Here is a 22,408-nt window from a genome sequence, read left to right on the forward strand (position 1 = left end):
TTTATAAGGCTGAATGGCTAGAGTTGCAACCATGGACATCTGCAACAGATGTGGAAATGCTTGTAAAAAGGTAGAATGATGATAACTGAAAAATAAGCTGGGGAATTGATTTAAATTCATAAAAAAAAGTAGAGCAAATTTTCTATTAAAACCATACTAGCAGTAATGCTATATTTTCCTACTGGATATAGAATTAGACCATATTTCTTGGTCAAGTTATATGACGAAATTTTGTCCGTAAATCAACTTAACTCAGTAAGTTGATAAATATAGATCCATATTGATTGGTAAGAAGAAATATGATACAAAAAAAGCAATCTGTAAATTAATATGGAGGTTTCTCAATCAGTACAATATCTCAGCTCTCCTAAAGGCATTTAACTCCCTTCTGATATCTGAACCAACTCATCCTCTATGAACCATAGGATTAATCAAAGGCTCACAAAGGCATGTCAGTGGGGGCTCATTGATATTATAAGGTCTGTGGATGAGGCCTTTCATGTGCAGGAAGAAATTTAAATTGGATGTTGCTGTGTCTTCCTGGAATCAAACTATTGTTATTGTTTCTCCAAGATTTCTTTGGACGAGGGACCATTGTGTCCATTTAAAAATTTTTCATCATAAAATTGATCAGCGGTAGATATATAGCAGAAGCAGTAATTACATGCTTAATAATTGGGGAAGCTACTCTGCTGGGTATATAAATTATATAGAAATACATGGCCTTTGAGAACCTTATAATCTCATAAACTCTGCCTGCAGTGTGGAAAAAAATTAGAGAAAACCAATAAGCAATGCGAGTAGAACAAAAGAATTTACTTACAATAGTAAAAGAGAAAGTTTGACTAGGATAGTGGTGTTGCAAATGGAGAGAATTGGTGGGTCTGAGAAATATTTAGGATATAAAATCCATGAGACTCAATGTTAAATTGAATGAGTTGAAGGTAGGTACTGAAGATGACTGTTAGGATTGGGATTCTGTTAGAAAGACAGATGATGGTGTCTTCTGCTGTGATGTGGAGCATTAAAATGGGGTTGTATTTGGTTTCAGACTTGTTGAATCTGCGGTATATATTGATAGGCACTCATGTAGGCTGCCTGTGGCTCAGTGGAGTGTTCTGAAGAGGAAATGAAAATGTAGGGCATTGGATTGTGGGTAGTTACTGAAGCCACAAGTGTGGATGAATTCATTATTGTAAGAGTATAGAGTGAGAAGATAAGGCACCCAAGGAATGATATTGGGGAATCTTCAGAGCTTAATGATTGAAAAGAGAAGAATAATCCTGCAATCAATTCCCAGACTTGAGCAAGTTCATAGACCTAGGCACCCTTCATAAGTGGGGGGAGGCTGGGCCCTATTGAGAAAAAACCTCACTATACAGCAAAAAATTGTATTTTATAAATATTTCCCTTAGTCTTCCTAAGAGAGTCCCATGATCACTTTCCAGGATGATTGTGCATTGGGGAAGACTAAATAATTGATTTTTAAAATGGATTTTGGACATTGACTTTGACACTAATTCATAGAGATGCTAAATATCATTAGGGATCACCAATCAGAGTTGGAGCTTAACAAAATCAGGTGACCAGTGGAGTTTTGACTTGTGTCAACTGAACTGGTCAGAAGTGTAGTTCCAAGGGAAGAATGCCTTCACCAGAGAATACAGCAGTAATTAAACTAAATTGGAAGTTGAATGTGTCACTTGACCACTTTAGACTCTTTAGCCCAGTATACTAATAAGCAAAGAAGGGTGTCATTCTACTGGCTGCGGTGATTAATCCTGACTATAAAGAGGAAATTACATTGCTTCTATCTAATGCAGATAAGGAGAAATATTTTTGGAATTTAGGAGATTCCCTGAGGTGTAACTTATTACTCCCATGTCCTCAAATTGAAGTCAATGGGGAAACTACGACCTAAAACAGACAGGATGCCAATGGTCCAGATCCCTTAGGAATGAAGGTTTGAGTCTCCATTCTAGGCAAAGCCACAGCCAGCTGAGGAGCTTGCTGAGGGCAAAGGGGAATTGGTAGTAGAAGAAGACTGTTTAAAATACTAATTTTGATCACATGAATAGTTTCAGAAATAATGATTATAAGAGTTTTTTTCTTAATTTTGATATGACTATGTTACATATATAAACCATTTTTTTCTTCCCCAAATATCAGAAAAAATATTGATGCTCAAAAATAGCATATACATAGGATGAGGTGTAGGTTTTCTTTCTTTAAAAAGTATAGCCATTCCAAGATGAAGTCTGAACACTGTAATAGTCTTACCTATATAAAACATGGGAGGCAGAAACACAGTGCTGGCCACAACATAAGAGCACCTGCATAGTAACTTGGATGCTGTGGTTGGGGTTGAGCCTTACAATCAGCCAGCCTGAGGGTCAATCCCATGCACAAACGGGAGTAAATCTCAAAAGTCCTCATCACAAGAAAAAAAATTATAACTATGGATGGCGATGGATGGTAACAAGACTTATGTGGTAATCATTTCACAATATATACAAAAATCAAGTCATTGCATTGTTTACCTGAAACTAATATAAAGTCAATTATATCTCAAAAAATCAGATTATGGCGAACAACAACAACAAACATCAACACTCCATGTGATCCTAGAAAGGACCATGCAAGGTTGTCCTTGGCTAAAGGTTCTCATCTAGAGGTGATTACTGGCATCTAGTGGATAGAGGTCAGGATGCTGCTACTCATCCTGCAACGCACAGGCCAGTGCCCACAACCTGGATTTTTATCGGCTAAAATTCCCATAGTGCAGAGGTGGAGCAACTGTCACAGCTTTAAACAATGGCTGTGTAGCTACTGACCTTATACTATATTACACTGCAATTTAACATTTTTTTGCATCAGTTATACATTTTAAAATATGAATTTAATATTGGCTACTGTTTAGCTCTTTATCACCAGGGTATGAATTTAAAAATCTCGACTTGACTTAAATATACAGTTAGTAAAATAAGATACCAGTTTTCATTTATAGACATAGAGTCTTCAAATATAGTAACCTTTCAATGGAAGTACACATATTCCTGGATACCTTGAAAGTTTTCTAGAGGACACAGCATCATGGATCATTAAAAGGAAATTAATTAATGTATCTATAACTTCCATATGCACTCTTCTGAAATTAATCTGCCAGAGAACCTCTGTGGTTTTCCAGGTCTCTTCCCTTACCTCCTTTCATAATGTTCTTTCTTTTACCTTACAAAAGAATAACATACCTCTCACCCTTTTAAAACCATATTATAGCACATTATAGTTGTAAAAGCCTCTGACCACCATTAATGGGATTGTTTAAGAATGTATTCCTCTGAAGGGATAGCAAAGAAAAAGTTTCAGTATGAAATATTGAAGGCAGTGGTGGTGACATATTTAATTTAGGATCCCAAACCAAGACAAGGCTCTTTGCTTCTACCTATCTTCATACTTTAAGAAATAATTTAGAAATGAGAAGGTTGTCACATAAGCAGATATAAGTTATGTGAATTTTAAAAATTAAGTTAGATTTTGGGGGTTTAGGTTTGCTCATTATGAAATCCAGTTACTGTACTGCTGTTAAATGCAGGACTGCCATCAAAGACAAATAAAAAAGTTAATATTGTTTATGCTTAAACTAAATAGCCACCCTTTTTTGGAAGTTCATGTGTTGGCTTCTCTGGTCTTTCTTCTGTCTCTAAATTGCTCTGTGAGTTTCCAACTACAGTAGCAATCATAATTCAATTTATTTTTTTTCTTAATCAAAAGACTAGAAATGAAGATTTCTTTGGGAAAAAGTCAGTAAACATTCTTGTATATATATTTAAGCCAGGCCTCTTAGGGGTCCCCCCTGTGACAGCAATAGCTTGGTGGTCTGTCTGCCAGTTCACAGGCCTGGCTCAACCACCTCAACCCAGTGAGACTCCTACTTCCTTCCTGTCGGCCTGACTGTATGTTTGGGAACATATTAAAAAGTCAAGCAGTTTACAAGTCTGTCCCAGCGTTAGCTTTCTTCTAGCCCCCCTGGCTTGTTTCCTGTGCCTGCGCAGGGCCTCACGGTTGGCCAGGGATGAGCGGACAGCCAGGGCCCTTTTGGGTCCCTTCTTCACATGCACAGCCATGTGGTCCTCCAGATTTCCAGAGACTTCTGAGAACTTACCAAATCCTGCTTGAATGAGACCGTGAGATTATGGCGGCCTCATTTCCCAATTTTCTTGTTCCTTTACTAGCCAGTGTGCCATTTTGTTGCTTGCTCCGACCAGGGCTACAACCCAGGATAGCTTTGTCATAGGCCTTCCCTGTTTGTTTGCCCAGAGGTTGTTACTGTTTTGGACAACGCCCGCAGCGATGGGGTTGTTCAGTGTTCTGCTCCAAAACAAGGGGTCTCCCCACAGGAGCAAAGCTGTTGTTTCTCACAGTGCGCCTGCCCTGGTATATGGTGCCAGCAAGGCTGGAGGACAATGGAGAAGGGAGCAGCCCTCGAAAAAAATGATACAGACACCAACAGTTCTTTCTGAAGGTTTGTCTTGAATAAGTGCACCTCAATGTGTTGTATGCATTGGTCAATTTCTAGAGTCTTGAAATAGTTGGGGTTTTTTTTGGCAATTTTCTTTGGTTTGTTTGTTAATCCTCATCTGAGGATATTTTTCCATTGATTTAGAGAGAGTGAAAGGAAGGGGGAGAAATAGAGAGAGAAACTTTGAAGTGAGACAGACACATGGATTGGTTGTCTCCCACACCCCCCCCCCCCCCAAGAGGGATGGGGATCAAGCCTGCAACAGAGATACATGCCCTTTAATGGAATTGAACCCAGGATCCTTAAGTCCTTGGGCTGCAGTTCTATCCACTGAGCAAACCGGCAGAGAGGAAGGGAGAGGGCAAGAGAGATAGAAACATCAATGATGAGAGAGAATCATTGATTGGCTGTTTTTTGCACACCCCCTACTGGGGATCGAGCCTGCAACCTAGGCATGCGCCCTGACCAGGAATCAAACCTGAGCTCCTGGTTCATAGGTCAGTGCTCAACTACTGAGCCACACCAGCCGGGCTGTCATTGCTTTTTGAGAAGAGCATTTGCTGAGCTTCTTTAACCATTTTGGAAGTCCCCGGTGCTAGAATATTTAATTGCTGGCAAGCTTTATTTACTTATTTCCCAGTTTCCAGTCACATGGCCGATAACTGAGTAATAAACAAGAGTATTTTACCTGTGGGTCCACAAATATTACATTCTGATTTCTGGACATATATGTATGAATGGATGTATACATGAACAGCACTAACTTACTTCATGTTCTGGAATGATCGTTTGGTACTTCTTCTTGAATACTTTACCTATCTGAACTGTAAGATGGAAGGTGATGGGACAGGAGATAAAATTGAAAGCGCTTGATATTGTATAGATAGTTGAATGGGTTTTTAAGATGTCTTCTCTTTTCCTTGATGACATTTCAGTAGTCTGAGGTAAAGGGAGTCAACCATTAATGGTAAAACATGCACAACCTACTTGAAACCAAGCCTTTGAAGCATCGCAAGAACTGACCGGAAAAGCTTTTGCTGGTCAAGAGCATTGCAATCATTTAAGGAAAAAAGAAATCTGATACTTTCACACCTGACCGTAATGGCAAATAAAATGGAATTGTCTTTAATTTAATAGATTCTGGGGGATTGTACAGATATTTATAGATATTCATAGAAACATAGAACAGACTGCAGAATCTTAGAGGGAAGGCAGGGGAGGGTGGGAGACTGGGAAGTGATCAACTAAAGAACTTGTATGCATATATGTATAACACATGGACATAGACAATAGGGCGGTGAAGGCCTGAGATGGGGGTCAGGGGTGGGCTAGAAGGGGTCAATAGGGGGGGGTGAAGAAGGGGACATACGTAATACTTTCAACCATAAAGATATAATTTAAAAAAAGATATTCTGAAAATAAATCATGATTTCTTGTTTTAGAAATTCATGATTAAATTTATCTTCTCATTTGTAAAGAGTTTGGGGAAGAAACACACCCTCTATTTAGGTGAAATGGAATTTCACTGAAACAATGGAATTTAAAATTTAAATGTCTTTAAAGCAGTTGTAGTTATAATTGTTTCCACTAAGGTGTGCTAGATCTCCAAATATTAGTCATGCTCTCCTCGTGTTACCAGATGCACTGCACTGAATTCAACACCGTTCGCTGCCTTTCTCGGGGCTGCGGAGCCCTCTGCCACACAGGAGGTTTTTGAGCTGGAATAACAATGTACTGCCCGCAAATTCATCGACAGCACAAAAGGGGACAAGAGACCATTTAAAAATTTTAAATGAGAAGGACAAATGGTAGCATTTTGAACTGGTGATTTTTACAAGCAGGCTTGGACATTGGCTTTGGTTTTGTAGAATAATTTGCTTTGTCTGAGAAATCCTAGAAGGTTAACCTGATAAAAGGGAGTTTTTTTCAGGCAATTTTTTCTTTGATTTCCTATTATTATTTATAACTAGTGTTGTAAGTGTAAGTTATCTTTGCTTTAATAGCACATCAATCTTGCATTATTCATGATGATTTAAATCCCTATTGGTTTCTGAGATCATCCAGTGAAATCTGAAAAACAATTAACACAAAAGAGCAGTTCTAAATAAGTGTTTCAGGCAGGAAGTGGCATAGAGTTGAACAAAAAATTTTGCAGGTGGAAAGAAAAATTATTTCTTTTTATTTGCAGTACTGAATTTATTTATTTCAAGTCTTAAAGTTACCAATGAAAAATTTAGCCATCTTGTTAAAAGTCTTCAACATAGCTGGTACTATAATAGTATACTCTGATAGGTTTGTTTGGAGAATGTGCCAACTTTCCCCATAAATCATATAGGTTCTACTTATAGGGTTCTACACAGGCACCTTAGTCTAGAAGAATTTTTATTTTTGCAAATACGTCTTTTTGGTTATATAATTCTATTTGGAATATGCTTCAGAGCTCCTTTCTTTTCTTTATCTTGCAGTGGTTTCAGTTAAAAAAAAATTTGCATTTCACCTCCAAACAAATGTTATTGTTAGCTTCGGCAACTTGTCTACTTCTATAATTTGGTTCTATCATTTTAATTATATTGACTGTTGTGATCAATGACTATTTTCATAATTTAAAAATGTTAACTCTATCGCTTCTCGGCCTTTTGGCTAAGATCAAGTGTAGTATCTGTTCTTATCAGTTTAATAAAAATGTTAACTCTAAACTTAAATTAGCCTTAAAATCTCAAATACTTTACCAATTAATCTTAAATTGTTGGCATGATTTATTTGTGTAGGCAAATAGTACTTCTTATTTAGTTAAAATAGCCGGGAATCAGTTGGTAAGCAACTACTTAGTGGTTGGTTGTTTTAAAAACAGAACATGTTTGAACTGAATTGAAAGCTTTCCACCAAAATATTTCTTCAGACATATAAAACTATAGTCCCATAGTTTATATCATGATAAAATATTGCCTTCTATACCCAGACCAAATTTCTTAATAGTCATAAAATATTTTTGCCTATGGTAAGATTTTTTTGTTTTGATGAATTTTTAAAGTAATGGTAGCATACATAATCAAGTAAGTGAACTTTCATGTATATAAATGAGTTTCTGAAAAATTTCATTTGAGTATTGGGGAAAATCACATGTTTTGCCATTCTCCTCCCATCTCATCTGATTATGAAGTTAATGAATTGGACAGATATAAAATGACATCTGTACCTTTGCTGAGATATGTTGTTTAAATAATTAATAGTAAAAGAATCATGAAACTATTCAGGATTACAAAGTTTTTACAATGTTAACCCAGAAAGCCCTTTTATTTGTGAGATCTTTTGAGTTTATTTATTGAAACAATTGTCTCCATAATTATTGCCTGCTTGAATAATGGTGATTAATTGCTATTTCCTAAATCTTTAAATAAGGGAACAAGATTCATTAAACTCATTTTGAATACATCAAGAGGTAGAGGCAGGTGTAGTATGTTTCTCAGCATAGAAGTTTAGGGAAATTATTGTTCAACATAACACAAATATAAGTCAATTAGACTCTTTATGTCTGATGATAACTTCAAGTTGTTTAAAAATACTTTCTAAAAACAAAGAGTAATGAATGTTGAATACCACAGAGCTAAAAGCTAATGGGAGAAAATTAGGATCATGCAGAAAGGTATCTAAGCATGCTAATTGCTTGTTAAAAAGCTACAAAGGGCAAAATGAAAATCTGTAGCATTTAGAAACCAGCTACCCCGGCTGAATGGGAACCACTGTGCAACCTGAGGGTGGATTGAAATTTAGGAAGGTATATTAATGGTGCTTGACTTTCATTAAGATGCAGCATTTCATCTGCTGTTGTTTTGAGTTAGGGCATTCATTCTATGTTTCCTAAGAAGTAGGGACTGCTTGAAATTTAATTAGAAATGTGGAAACTCCAATAGGAGTATTTAGACCAATTAATGCACGATATTTAATATGAAAAAAGAAAAGAAATGAAAAAAACACTCTGTTTTCTATTTGACAAGACATGAGACTAGAGTGTTCCCTCTGAATGCTTTCTCAGAAAATATTTAAAATAAATACAGCTAATGTGAATCCTGTACATAACGCTTTTTTTAAAAAAATTTTTCACCCGAGGATATTTTTCCATTGATTTTTAGAGAGAGTGGAAGAGAGAGGGAAAGACAGAGAGAAACATCAATGTGAGAGAAACACATTGATTGGTTGCCTCCTGCAAGAGCCCTGACCAGGGCCTGGGTTGAGGAGGAACCTGCAACTGAGGTATGTATGCGCCCTTGACCGGAATCAAACCTGGGACCTTTCGGTCCGCAGGCCGACGCTCTATCCACTGAGGCAAACTGGCTGGGGTCATAATGCTTTTTGAGAAATGTGTATGTTACAGTAAATTCAGTTATTATGATTTTTTTTTTGCTTGAGTAAATGAGATAAGGTGCAAGCCTCATATAAATTAGAAAACATTATTCATCTGCACTCAAGAGAAATTTGGCTTGGTTCAATGTCAAAGTCATACTAAGAGACCAACACCAACTACATAAAGCCATTTCAAGCTTGGCTACAAGGCTAATTTATTATGGAACTGAGCAATTCCAAACAAGTTTGAAGCAGAACTGGAGAAGTTTTGTGAGCTTAGGGATGATGAAGCTCAGTAAAAGCTTGAGGTCCCTATGGTGGGGGACCGTGAAGCCTGGAGTCAGGAGGGCTTAAAAGAGGACAGAGGAAAAGAACACGGACTGATCTTATTTCATGATTTTATAAGGATCACTCTGAATTAATCTCTCTTCAAGTAGAAGGACTCTATTATGCGTAAGAAAGCTTAAGTATGAAAGGAGGCAAGGTGAAAAGGAAAAACTTCCAAACTGTTGATGGGCTGGTGGGATGGGGCAGTAGTGATGGTAGGGAGCAAATCTTGAAGACACAAAGCACTGGTATTATGCACGTATCTTTATTCCCAAGAAAGCAAGGCAGCTTACAAAGATTCAGGACCAGAGAAGATATCCTATGTAATAAAAAGCTAATATGCAAATTGTCCCCTTGGGAGTTTGACTGGGAGACCGGGAGTTCAATCACTTGCTATGACGTGTGCTGACCACCAGGGGGTGGCACAGACAATGTTGGGCAACCAGTGGTGGTGGCAGGTGCTGAGGGAATGAGGGAATGAGGAGGTTGGGGGGTGAACCTGATTGGCCCTGGTCAGGCCTAGGGTCCCTATCTGTGCATGATTTCATGCACCAGGCCTCTAGTAAATTATAATAGGTCAGGAATGAGAAAAATATAGGCCTAGGATTTGAAAAAATTAATAAAGGCAGGCTGTAAATTTGCCTCTATATTTCTTGATATTCAAAGCAAATTGTTTTCATCATCCACAGAGAAAATATATCATGTTCTCAGGAGAAGCAAATAATTTGCTTTCTCTGTGTTCTAAGAAAATTTTATTAACAGTTTATTGCTTTGCATTAAGTTTTTTTGTCTTTAATTTTTCCTTTATAATGTAAACACTCAAGGAGAATGTATATTTATTTAATCACTAATACCTGAAAATTAGAAATACTTTTCTTGTAGCCTGAGGTGGGAGGATGGGCTTAATTTTGCCCAGGGTAAGTCATGGAATAGATAAAAGAATGGTTTATAATTTAGATGTTCCTTTCCCTAGATTTTATTAGTTCCAAGTCTCTGATTTCAGTGTTACCTACACAGGGAAAGAAATGAAACACATCATTACCTGTATAGAAAATTATTTAATGAAGCTTCCAAATGAAAACTTAATGACAATTTTAAACACTAAGCACACGAGAAAACACTTTTTTAAAAAAAAAATATATTTTATTGATTTTTTATGGAGAGGAAGGGAGAGGGATAGAGAGTTAGAAACCTCAATGAGATAGAAACATCGATCAGCTGCCACTGGGGATGTGCCCGCAACCAAGGTACATGTCCTTGACCGGAATTGAACCTGGGACCTTTCAGTCTGCAGGCCAATGCTCTATCCACAGAGCCAAACCAGTTAGGACGAGAACACTTTTAAAAAAATATATTTTTATTGACTTCAGAGAGGAAGGGAGAGGGATAGAGAGATATAAATATCAATGATGAGAGAGAATCATTGATCAGCTGCCTCCTGTACACCCTCTACTGGGTATTGAGCCCTCAACCAGGGCATGTGCCCTTGGCCAGTATCAAACCTGGGACACTTCAGTCCCCAGGATGACACTATCCACTGAGCCACACCGGCTAAGGCACAAGAGAACACTTTTATTGTCCTGGCTTCATCCATATGAACCATGTTGTCAATAGACCCTCACTTTTAACAAACAAAGACTATGGATAATTTTTGAAAACATTTTCTAAGTAGATCATGTTCACCATTAGCTGATTCAGGGAAACTTTTTAAGAGAAGAAATATTTTTTTAAAAAATATTTTTATTTCAGAGAGGAAAGAGAGGGAGAGATAGAAACATCAATGATGAGAGAGAATCATTGATTGGCTGCCTCCCGCACGCCCCCCACTGGGGATCGAGCCTGCAACCCGGGCATGTGCCCTTGACTGGAATTGAACCTGGGACCCTTTAGTCCGCAGTCCGACGTCCTATCCACTGAGCCAAACCAGCTAGGGCAAAGAGAAGAAATATTTACAGAGCAGCTTCCGATTTGTCCTTTGGCTGACTCAGGATGAGGGGGTGGTCGTTTAATTAAGGTATGGACTGTAATACGCTTGCAGTGAATGATCTTCCGTTTTGATAATGAGAAGTCAGTATTTGATATTGACAGGCACATTACTATTCTTTTTACCTTCTTCTTCCCTCATGTTTATGGCTTCATATTCTTGAAAGTGCTGCTTGTTCACTTTATTAATATTTTAATCATTGGAGTCAAAGAAAGCATTCTATCCCAGATTATTTCTTCACATATGTTGGTTTTCTTTAATATTTTTTAAAAAATAATTAATGTGCAAATAAAAGAATAAATTGCACTTAAAAAGCCAGACTCCACACGTCAAAAGCAAATTAAAGGGTGATACTGAGAGATAATGAGCTCCAACAACATTAAAACCATGATTCAAAATATAATGCATATTCATTTTTAGCTGTAAATATCACTTTTGTGATTGGTTTTTAACTGTGTGGTTATGTGATATATTTAAAGAAGGGAAATAACAGCTTTAATGGGCTATGCATTTTGTATACTTTTTCTTCTTTTCTGAAGTGGGTTTGACATGGTTGAATGTAGTTTTCTTTTTCTTTTCTTTTCTTTTTTCTGTGATCTCAAAGGACAAAATTCCCAGTTCCTGCCTAAGATGCCCAACTATTCCAAAAGAAAGTGAAGCGTATCAGTGTGTTTCTTACATCTAGTCTTTCTTAGGGGCCATTTGATGTCCCCGAGAAGCCTTCAAGAGGCTCATCAGAGTGTCTCTGTTTTATATCCTGCTCAAAAGTCCTTTGTTGTGACCATCCTCAGTTAAAGAGAAGATGGGTTTCTTCCTGTAATTGGTCAATGGGGAAATACCTGCCGTGTGACAAATCTTCTCTTTCATTACTGAACACAGTATTTTGCTTTCCTGTCCTTACAGTCTGGAATATGAGATGTTATTATCGAGGGCACAGCAGTAAGAAGGAGCTTCTAATAGTCTACTGGGCAAGGCATTGCTTTTATTTGTATTCATTTTTCTAGCGATCTTCTTGGGAACCTGAAATCCACCGAGTCTCTCTCAAACAGGATAGAAAATACTGCATGTGCACGAAATATTTCTACCTCTCAATTTTTTTTTTCCAAAATGAGGGCAAAAACAAGACAAAGGGAGAGATAGCATGCAATGTATGGGATGGAAAGACCTAGAAACCTGTTACATGAAGGGAAATGGAATGATATCACGAGATGCCAATGTGCTCTTTCACTTCAGCTAATAAAGAAGAAACTTAAATTTTATTTTATCTGCAGAGAGGCCGGATCCTCTTAGATGAATGTATAAAGAGCTACCGCCCATATATACTTAGAATAGATAGCAGTTATCATATTAGCTATCTGTTCCCTTCTTCTTTTTTTTTTTTTAGGCAGAAAAATTTCCACTGATATTTTGTTGTCAATTATGTAATATGTGACTAAAACAGGGTTTTCCTCCTCTTAAAAAGTCCGGAGCATAAAAATTTACTGCTTCTAATACTGACTATGAAGTTAAATGTAGTATTTTTGCAGCTAACTTAAACGACTTCCTACATTTTGGTAGCAATTGCTAATTTTGGTAATTGACTGAAAAACTTAAACTTATATTCTAACATAAAAACTTCATATAAGTTAAGCTTTAACCATCTGTGTTCAACAAATTCTTTTTGATGACTATAACATTCAAAGTCAATTTAAAATACACAAATTTTATTTTTATTTGTTTTTATTTTATTTTTGATAGAAGGTTAGTTGGTTCAGGCTCATGTATATTTTTTGGTAACAACATGTATATTTTAAAATTTTATTTATATTTGTTTCTTTTTGTCCTGAATGGTTATTTCTCTTTTAAGTTTTCTGAACATTATTTCTGGAGAAAACATATTCCTTGGACTTTCCCTATGCAGATATGAATAATAATGTTTATCTTCGATGTGTTTTCTACTGGAAAAGAGAAAGTCACACAGACAGATGTACAAGAAACAAAAGGCTCCTTTCCCCTCCTCAAGATTATAGAGGATTTCTGTCAGATAGTAAGAACCTAAAGTTAGAATTTACTGGACAAGGGATGGAGGGCAATCTGTGGTTAAGTTGGGGTTTTCACAATTTTTCAATTTAAAAAATTACCACAGATTTCATGTGACATTTATAAAGAAAAATATCATCCTTAGTGTATGAAGTCATGCATACTATTTTTATAGAGTGTTTTAGGGGTAATCATGGTTTGAATTTTGAATTAATGTCGAAAAACTAAGGAAACCAACATAAAACAGTTTTATTTAGACAAAGTATGGCATTTATCTGAGGTAATATTTACACAGCATAAAGAAGTCAGAAGAAAATTTCTTTTCCATAAGATCTTCATAAAATAGTGTCCTAGGAGACAACTATTAAACTCTGCATAAGTGCTGTTTACTTTTAACTTTCTTCCTTATTAACCCACTCCTTAACACTGCTTAGCACTCCCGAGAAGGTCAGAAAAGATTCTGTTGTCATTTTCATTTATATTATTATAAACAATGTGTTCATAGATGTGAGTAATGTATTCTTTAACTGCTTTTACTGTTATTCTGGTCATAACGTTCTTTCAGGAACTTAGAAAGATGATGTCATATAAGGCCACTAAATAAATGACACTGTGTGGCAGATGTAAGAAAATGACCAGCAGATGTTTGTTATTAATGACTTGAGGATTCTGTACATGGGGAAAGATTTTAAATACACGAATAAAAATAAAAGTCCAAAGACTTAAATGCAATAAAAACACATGCTCTATGTACCACCAAAGTTGTGTGTCATACTGTTCGAAAACTTTAAATTCAGAGGCAGTCTAAAAAGTCAGGTGAAATTGCATTTGCTAGGAATACATGCATATTCTAAATTCATGTCTTTTTCAAGGAAGATAATGGAAATAGATAGCTGTGGAAGTTCCAGGTATGAAATGCAGCACTTTTGTGTTATGTTAAAAAAAGATCTGCATCTTATTAATTTCTATTATATGTGCAACATTTTTATTTTATGCACAGTCCTCAAAGTATTCACCAAAACCTACTTTGCAGGTAGCAAAAAGCCACTTAATATGGGGGCATTGTTGAAGGATAACTACAAGGCAATGTGTATGTACCTAAAAGTAATAAAATTGTATGTCTAAATCTATAAGGATTTTTGCTTTACAAAACAAAATGTCGAATCTAGAGGTTAAGATGGTGATCTTAAATGCAGGAGATTGATTTAGTTTTGATAGAAATGTCATACTATCTATTTAGATATTTAGAAATTCATAAAATAGAAATGATAACATTGTCTTTAAGCTCTTTCAAAGGATATTATTTAGGGAAGAAAAAATTCAGATATTAAGGGGGTAATCAATTAAAATTCAGCAATGCAGCCTAATTTGGACTTGTCTAATTCACGGATAGTATACAGGCCTTAAAAACATTTTTATTATTTTTAAGTGCACAGCCCTGCAAACCAAGTAAACCAAATGTTGTCTTTTAAAAGTTGCTTTAATTACAAAGAACCATTTGTAATTAGTTGAGTGTACCAACATAACAATACGTGCCCTTGCTTAAATAGCAATTACTTGCATGAAAGTAGAGACTTGTAAATTTGTGAAATGATGTTTTTCTTTAAGAAGAAAATTGTTTTTCTCAGGAATTAACTTATGAGGCTTTCTTGTCTATAAGTAGTACAGTAGTAATTTCATACAACTTCTGACTGAATTGATATAAATTCTATATAAATCAGCTTTGAACTAATGAACTATAGAGCCAATGCATTTTCAAATAAAACTAACTTATGTGTTGCTTGTCTAACATATATATTTTTGAGAGCATTGTATTTCTTCATACTTCTACTTCTGTGATCCCTAGATTGGCCTCATCTTTTGTAATTCGAAGTCCATATACAAAAATTCCCTATTGACACCCAAGATAAATTGGAGATAATTTGTTTTAAAAGAGATTCTTTACTTTATGAAAACATTCACAATAGAATTACTTTGAATAATAAGATACTGTTGATGTTAACACAAACATTTTAACTCATACATTTTTAAGATGAGAAGGAGATTCCAAGTTCATCTAAAAGAGTGCTTTTCAAACTTTAATACATATATACATCACCTGGGGATATAGTTAAAATGCAGAAATATTTCAGTACTGTGGGGTGGGACCAAGATCTGCATTTCTAACATGCTCCCAGATGCTGTTGATACAAGGACCATACTTAGTTTCAAGAACCTAAACCATCTTTCCAAATGGGGTGATCAGATCATTATAAAGTTCTTTGTTGCATGAAGATACATACTGCATAACTGTAATAGCAGATTTTTTCCTACATTAATATTTCTCCTGAAAGGCTCAGAAGAAAGAAACCAACTGGATTAACAACTGGATTTAAACAATCTGTTTTCATAAACTCAACGTGCTTCTGTTTTCCAAAACAAGTGTGTTCTCATTTGTGAACTTGGTTCAGGTATTTTAAATCACGGTGTTAGCTTTCTCATCTGTGAAATCAAGGTGTGGCATAAAAGGCTGCGCCTGAAGTTGGCAGGCAAAGGTATTGTTGCAGGAGTAAGAGAATTATTTCCAGCTTTATATTTTGTGATGTTATAAAGCAAGGGTGGAGTGCTTTCCTCAAAAAAATAAAAAGAGTAGAAATGTAGGTCTAGATATTATTAATCAAAAACAATTAATTGTATTTGGGTTTAGGAGACACTAGGAGACACTGTGGGCAGCTGAAGAGAAGCAACTTGGGTGGGAATGTATTACAACTGTATTTTCAAGTGACAACGCTCTCAGTGACTCAGTCCCCAAAGTTCTGAGGCGTGGCCACACATTCATTAACTTTGTCTAAACTGACTAATTTCAGAGAAAATATACTCTTGCAGGGTCTACTTGAGGGACTGGTTATTTAAAGCTGAAAGATGGTCTCTAAGCCCTTATTTCAATTAAACTTTCCTGATTAATTTACAAAGCAAAAAGAAAGTACTTAAACCCATTAGATACCATACTTTTCTATCCCTCACCATGTATTTATTCTTATACTAGAGGCCTGATGCACAAAATTTGTGCAAGGGGCTTGGCCCTTGCAGCCCCGGCTTCGTCCAGAAGGTCATCTGGAAGGATGTCTGGAAGGTCGTTCAGCTGTCCAGTCTAATTAGCATATTACGCTTTTATTATTATAGAGTTGGCTTTCTTAATTTTTCAGAGCCTAAGTACTTTTATGCTTTACATAAGATTCGTTATATGTGCTGCAGTTGTAGACGACAGTGAGTGAACCAAAAAGTGGTGAACATGATAAAAAAAAAAAAAAGGCACAAGCTATTTGAAATGATAATATCCAGGATGTATGTTTGTGCTTAAGAATAACTAAAAATAAATTGTTCTTCCTTTCTGTACCAATTTTATATCTCTTACTTTCAACTTATGTTCTTAAGAAATTTTGGAGCTTTTTAACTCAAGAGCTCCCAAGGACAAATGTTCTGGCGTGTGTGTGTGTGTGTGTGTGTGTGTGTGTGTGTGTGTGTACATTTTCAGGGTGAGCAGTGGGGGAGGGAAAAGTGTTAGGGAAGGCAGAGTAACCAGCAATGGAAAATAACACCACAGCCTTGCTCTCGTCTCCTTTTTCTAACTGGCCAGAGCTGAGTCCCAGATTATGAATACACCATCTTTAGTAGGTTTAACCTGGCAAGCGGAGAAGGGCATATGGAAAGCTCTTCTTGTGTTTTAACAAATAGAATTTGGATTAGGGAGAGATCATTTTTAAAGAAAAAGTTTGCTTAAAGTCAAAATGCAGCTAGTAGGGACCCATATGACCATACTAGTTGTTAAAAAAAATCAAAATACCCCTCTTCTCTCCATTGTTAAATGCTCGTCTATTGAGTCCTCTCCCTCCTACCCCAAGAGACATTCTATGTGCCTGGCTGCCTTGGCTTCTCTCCCAGGCCCCAGTTATATGACTAATATTTTTTAATATTACTGCTGAATGTTCTCAATTTAAATAACATCTATTTTCATATTCTAGAAAAAAAGAAACAGCATCTGAGAAGGGAAATGATGATCAAGTATATTCAAAGAAGAAAATATAATCTATAATAATAAAAGAGTAATATGCTAGTTAGACCAGACAGCCGAATGACCTTCCGGATGTCATTCCAGACGTCCTTCTGGATGAAGCTACAGTGGCGGGGGCTGAGGCAAAGGTGGTTAGGGGTGATCAGGCTGGCAGGCAGGCAGAGTGGTTAGGGGCAATCAGGCAGGCAGGCGAGTGGTTAGGGGCAATCAGGCAGGCAGGTGAGTGGTTAGGGCCAATCAGGCAAGCAGGCAAGTGGTTAGGGGTGGTCAAGCAGGTAGGAAGAGGGGTTAGGGGTGACCAGGCAGGCAAGCAGGCCAGAAGTTAGGAGCCAGCAGTCCTGGATTGGAAGAGGGATGTCTGACTGACGGTTTAGGCCCAATCCTGCAGGGATCCCTGTGGGATCAGGTCTAAACTGGCAGTCGGACATCCCCTGAGGGGTCCTGGATTGTGAGAGGGTGCAGGCTGGGCTGAGGGACTTTCTTGTGAAAAAGTATTACATATGTCCCCCTGTTTCCCCCATTGACCTCTTCTAGCCCACCCCCTCCCCCACCTCCACCCCAGGCCTTCGCCGCCCTAATGTCTGTATCCATGTGTTATGTATATATGCATACAAATTCTTTGGTTGATTTCTTCCCATCCACCCACCCTCCCCCATCTTCCCTCTGAGATTCCACAGTCTGTCCCATGCTTCTATGTCTCTGGATCTAATCAGTTTATTTTGTTCATTAGATTCTGCATATGAGTGAGACCATATGATACTTGTCTTTCTCTGACTGGCTTATTTCGCTTAGTATAATGCTCTCCAGGTAGAGACATTATTTTATGGGTATGTTGCTGAAAAGAGAATTAAAATATAATTATTAGCTTGAAAATTAATTAATACTGGTAGCTCTTATTAGGAGCAACATGCTCTCTATTCCCAAGATGAACAATACGGAGTAATTTTGGAAATGACTTATTTCCAAAATCTCGGTGGCATTTAACAGCGTTGATCATACTATATTACAATGAGAGGTTTTTCTCTTCTGATTTCTTTGATGCCATCTTGGCTCTATGGCTATCTCTGAATACTAATTTTGCACTTATCCCTTTGCTGTCTCCTTTTGCTGTGTCTTTTTCTTCCCATGATACCACAGATTTCTTTTCTCAGATAACCATCCTCCCATACACAGTTTGTTTTTATCCAATTCTCACCATTCAAGATGTGGCAGCTTTTTATTGCTTCATGCAGATGACTCCCAGTTCTACAGTTCTGCTCCCTGACTTTGCTATGAAGCTCTAGCTACACACTTCCAACTGCCTGCTAGACATCATTATTTGCATGTTCTACAGTTTTCTTCAACTAAAAATTTCTCAAACCAGATTTATCACCTTCCTCCACAGCACAACTCATTATGCCTAAATTTTCAATTTCTACCAAATGTAATGCTTTTCTCTCCCTTTGACTTAGCCTAAAATATATGGAGTCTTTCATCTCTGTTTAATCAGATATCTCTTTTATTTTTTATTCTGCCTATAACTGCTTTAGTTGACAACTCACACTCCTTCCCCATTTGAGTTCCAGTGCTTGTAAATTTGATTTAACCACACGAGGGGATTTAGAATTTATATATCAAGAATTGTGACTTTCACCTTTTTAAGTCTGGGGCTCATAGCGTACTGTCTTAAGCATAGCAGATACTCAATAGATAGTTAATTAATTAATTATTTTATTATTACTCCATATACTAGAAGTAATACAAAATAATAACATAAAAATAATTGTCAAGCTTGGTCAATGAAGCAGCAAAACATACCAGTATTAGTTTACTGGTTTGATTTGAGAAAGAGCCTTGGTTAGCCAATTTCAGTTCAAATTTACATTGAAGTTGCTTTAAATTACTTGCCATCAGGGTGACAAAATCCTGTCTCACAAGATTGACTTTAATAATTTAAATGTTTCTTTGGATTTTTAGATTTGAAAGCTAAGTGTATGTGGGTGGAAAAGGATGATTCTGACCTGAGTTGATGGAATTAAGAAATAACTCAGCTGAGTAAGCTTTTGTGGCTATGATTCACTTAAAATGCAAAAGGTAGAGAGTTGTATAACTAAAGCCAGGGAGAGAGAAACTAATTTTCAGTATAGGTGAGGGATTTAGACCACTAAATAGCACCTTGCTTATACAGTCAGAAATAATTTTACTTTTTTTGGGAACAAGAATTGAAAATGGCATTAGCTTTAAAGCAGGCAACAACGCGAGTATACTAATCGAGTATCTTCATTCTCCATCTAAATAAAAATCAGATGACAAAATAGGGCTGGATAAAAAATGGATGGATATGCCCTTGGGCATTAGAATTGCCAAGACATGAGCTTCTTAATATTCTGGTCAGCTTTTGCATCTGGCAGTAGCTTACTGCCAGCCCTGCCTTTCCCAGGACTGATCATCTGGACTCAGAGTTACAGCCCCTTCAGGTGCAGTGCTATCCAGTTTCAGAGCCAACCCTAGACCAGGCTGGATGCACATTCATAGCCCATAATTCCTTAGGTGGGAATTACTTGAGCCCAGACTGCCTTGCGTCACCCTCCTAATCATTATCCCTCTTGGTTTTCACATTTCTTCCTGTCCAGCTTAGATTCCATGTATTAATAATTAAAAAATATATTCTTTTCTGCCTCTGGGCTAAATGGAGATCAAGAGTGAAATCAAGTTCAATTAAAGGAAAATAGAATGTTATGTTATTTTCCACAAATAACCAATATAAATACCTCTCTAAATAGCAAAATTGGCTTGCTCTTCTGTCTATCATCACATTTCTATGGCAAAACACCAACTCTGCATCAACCCAAGTATCTGTTTTCTCTAAGCTTGTGCATGAGCAAATGCGAGCTACGAGACAAAATCATGAACTCAGCAGATTGCTTCTAACATGAATTTGTTAGTTTTTTACTTGGACCCTAACACTGTCCAGCAAGCCTGCTACAATTTATGGGCCAACTCTTCCACTTGCTGCAAGAAACGATGTCAAAACTTTTCTACTCTCCTTAAACATCTGGATGCAACTTTGTTACATTTCTTCCTAGAGTATATAGAAATTACTAGATGAATTTTTTCAATTTTTCATCATCAAATCTATCTGCATACTTCCTCTCTTCAGTCCTCTACAGAGGATGAATTGTTCTTCCTAGCTAAGGCCGTGGTCGGCAAACTGCAGCTCGCGAGCCACATGCGGCTGTTTGCCCCCTGAGTGTGGCTCTTCCATAGCCTTAGGAGTACCCTAATTAAGTTAATAACAATGTACCTACCTATGTAGTTTAAGTTTAAAAAATTTGGCTCTCAAAAGAAATTTCAGTCGTTGTACTGTTGATATTTGACTCTGTTGACTAATGAGTTTGCCGACCACTGGCTAGGGCTCTCTATCTCTTGGTTTCTAATCATTTTTCTTCCAGCCTTTTGTATTGGTCAAGGTCTTCCAGGGAAACAAAGTACACACACACACACACACACACACACGATTATGGAGGCCAAGAAGTCTCATGATCTGCCATTTGCAAGCTGGAAACTCAGGAAAGCTGGTGGTGTCATTCCAGTTCAAGTCTGAGAATCAGGGTACCTGGTGATGTAAATCTCAGTCCAAGGCAGCAGAAGACTGAAGTTTTAGTTCTAGTTCAACCAGGCAGGCAGGAAGGGAACAAATTCTCCCTTTCATTGATTTTTGTTTTATCCAGACCCTTAGTGGATTTGATGCATCCCACCCACACGGGGAGGGTCAATTTACTTATTTCACTGATCGAAATGTTAATCTTATCTGGAAACACCCTCACAGAGGAGTGTAACAGCAAGCAATTTTCAGGATTGTGAAAGAAGTTTTAAGGTCTTCTAGTTATGTTTGGTATTTTAAACTTTAGTGAAGAGATCTATATATCTCTCACATCTATCTGTCTGCCTATCTATCTTATCTATCTATCTATCTATCTATCTATCTATCTATCTATCTATCTATCTATCTATCTAATCTATCATCTATCTAGCTATCTATTATCTACTTATTTTTCTTCTATAATTCTGCCTTCTTAGCCCCTTTTTATTTGGGAACTCTGGTCTTTCTTTAGCTTTCAGAAGTGTTTTTCTTTCATTTGGGCTTTTTTGTTTTCTTTAGATGGATGTTGTATGTCCCAGATTGATCCTATTAACATTTAAATTTTCTTTCTTATTCAATATCTTTTCTTTATCTTTTAAACCTTTTGTTTGCATGGGTAGGAAGTCAAATTTTCATCAGGTCATTTGATATTCATCCATTTTATTCTCTGTTCCTCAAACAGCAGAACTAGTAGAAACTTAATGGATGCGTTAAATAAATTGGAAATTTATTCTATGCAAATTTATTCTATGTGCATACTTGAAACTATCGTGTGTGGAAAAATGCTCATAGGTTATATTACTAGAATTATCCATTGACCAAGTGCCCATTATATGCTGGGCATTGTTATTGAGGCTGGGGATGCACTGGTGAACAGAACAGGCAAACCCCATGTTTTTATTTTTATTTATTTATTTACTAGAGGCCCAGTGCATGAATTCCTACACGGATGGGTTCCAGCCACCTGGCCCCAATCAGGGCGGTTCCGGGCTGGGCCTGTCAGGAGGAGGAGATAGTGGGAGGTTGGCCGGCCAACCCGCCCTGATCGGGGCCAATCAAGGCCGGGCTGACTGGGTGGAGGGAGCGCGGGCAATTGGCCGGCAGGTCCCGCCCCTGATTGGGGTTGGGGGGCCAATTGGGGGTGTGGCTGGCCATGGGGAGGGCTGGCTGGCCCTGCCCCCTGAATGGGGTGGGGAGTGCTGATTGGGGGCCAGCGGCCTAGGGGTGGGGTCATGGGTGGTTGTCTGGCCAGCCCTTCTTCCTATTGGGGGGGGGGCAATCAGGAGCAAGGCTGGCTGGGGGGAGGGGCTGCGGGCCTATCATGGTGGGGCAGGCCGATCGGGGGCAGGGCTGGCCAGGGGGAAGAGGGTGTGGCGTTTGGCCAGCTGGCCCACATTTGATCAGGGTGGGAGAGTCCAGTAGTGGGCAGTACTTATTAAAAGATACTCTTGAGCCCTAACTGGTTTGGCTCAGTGGATAGAGCATCGGCCTATGGACTAAAAGGTCCCAGGTTCAATTCTGGTCAAGGGTATGTACCTTGGTTGC

General features: G+C 37.6%; 1 long non-coding RNA gene and 1 pseudogene across 1 annotated transcript in view; both read left to right on the top strand.

Moving 5' to 3' along the window:
• LOC132229210 (uncharacterized) overlaps positions 1 to 22,408 on the top strand; it is a 123,992-nt gene that overhangs the window by 79,347 nt on the left and 22,237 nt on the right. The gene's annotated exons all lie outside the window — the stretch shown is intronic.
• LOC132231938 (U2 spliceosomal RNA) lies at positions 7,140 to 7,253 on the top strand (annotated as a pseudogene).

Source organism: Myotis daubentonii, chromosome 3 (genome assembly GCF_963259705.1).
Source record: "Myotis daubentonii chromosome 3, mMyoDau2.1, whole genome shotgun sequence".
Taxonomy (NCBI): domain Eukaryota; kingdom Metazoa; phylum Chordata; class Mammalia; order Chiroptera; family Vespertilionidae; genus Myotis; species Myotis daubentonii.